Below are 1988 nucleotides of genomic sequence, written 5' to 3' on the forward strand. Positions count from 1 at the left end.
GTAGAACAGGCTTACTGGGCTACAAAAAGGGCAATACAGCAAGTACAGGCTTTACAAGTGGGCAATCCTACTAAGCCTTTTGAGTTAGATGTACATATAACCAGGAGGGGTTAGGATGGGGTTAGTGGCAGAGACAGAACCGATTCTGCACACCTGTAGGATTCTGGTCTCAGCTCTGGAAGGGTGTTGAAGTGCGTTATACCCCCAAAGAAAAGCAGTTAGCAGCTGTGTATTCTGCCTTGATAGCCACTGAAGCTATCACAGGAACTGCCAAAGTCCTAGTAAAGATGACATACCCCATAATAGGTTGGCTGCACATGTGGGCAAGCAACCCTAAAACGGGTATAGCTCAGACTCCCACTCTGTCTAAATGGGGAGCATATATAGAANGCCTCATGCTGAATTGGCAATATATTGGTTGAGGACAAATGTGCAGCATGTTTTGACACTGGTGGATACAGGTGCAGAATGCAGCCTGATATAATGGCAATCCGGATAAGTTTCCAGAGGCCACATTTCATATAGATGGCTATGGAGGAAATACAGTTGAGGTCAAGGCTGTGTCATTGCCATTGGGCACAGGAAGATTACCCCCTCGTGTATATACTGTATATATATATATATATATATATATATCTCCTGTAGCTGAATACATCCTGGGTATGGATGTACTTTAGGGTTTGCACCTGCAAACAATAGTTGGAGAGTTTTGGCTGCAAATACGGACAGTAAAGCCTGTGTTACGAGGATATGCTAAACATGACCCACAGGTGTTACCCAAGCCAAGACATGTAGTTAATGTAAAGCAGTATCACTTACCAGGACGACATGCAGAGATAAGTGCCACTATATTGGAATTAGAGAAAGTTGGTATTATTCATCCAGCTCATAGCCCATTTAATGCTCTGGTATGGCCAGTGAAAAAGCCTGATGGTACTTGGAGAATGACTGTAGATTATCTAGAACTGAACAAAGTAGTGCCTCCTTTGCATGCAGCTGTGCCTTCAGTTCACGACTTGATGGATCAGCTGACGACTTAGCTGGGAAATTGTCATTGTGTATTGGACCTTGCAAATGCTTTTTTCTCTATTCCAATCTTGGCTGATAGGCAAGATCAGTTCACCTTCACCTGGGAAGGAAAACAGTGGACCTTTCAAGGATAGCCCCAAAGTTATCTGCATAGCCCAGCCATCTGTCATGGTTTCGTGGCTGGGGACCTAGCCAAGTGGACTAGGCCCAGCACGGTTACAATGTTTCACTACACTGATGATGTGTTATTAACCTCTGACTCTCTTGCAGATTTAACCCAGGCGGCTCCAATACTGCTAAGTCATTTGGAACAATGTGGGTGGGCCGTGAACACAGCCAAAGTGCAAGGACTTGGGCTGTCAGTCAAATTCCTGGGAGTGGTCTGGTTGGGTAAGACGAGCATCATCCCAAAAGCTATTATAGATAAAATACAGGCATACCCTCCACCCACAACTGTAGCTCAGCTACAGACATATTTGGGACTTTTGGGGTATTGGAGAGCTTTTGTACTCCATATGGTCCAAATGGCACACCCACTATATGCATTAACAAAGAAAGGAGCCCTCTGGGATTGGACTAAGGAAGTAGAACAGGCTTACTGGGCTACAAAAAGGGCAATACAGCAAGTACAGGCTTTACAAGTGGCCAATCCTACTAAGCCTTTTGAGTTAGATGTACATATAACCAGGAGGGATTAGGATGGGGTTAGTGGCAGAGACAGAACCGATTCTGCACACCTGTAGGATTCTGGTCTCAGCTCTGGAAGGGTGTTGAAGTGCGTTATACCCCAAAAGAAAAGCAGTTAGCAGCTGTGTATTCTGCCTTGATAGCCACTGAAGCTATCACAGGAACTGCCAAAGTCCTAGTAAAGATGACATACCCCATAATAGGTTGGCTGCACATGTGGGCAAGCAACCCTAAAACAGGTATAGCTCAGACTCCCACTCTGTCTAAATGGG

The sequence above is a fragment of the Galeopterus variegatus genome, unplaced genomic scaffold (assembly GCF_000696425.1).
Source record: "Galeopterus variegatus unplaced genomic scaffold, G_variegatus-3.0.2 Scaffold7640, whole genome shotgun sequence".
NCBI lineage: Eukaryota > Metazoa > Chordata > Mammalia > Dermoptera > Cynocephalidae > Galeopterus > Galeopterus variegatus.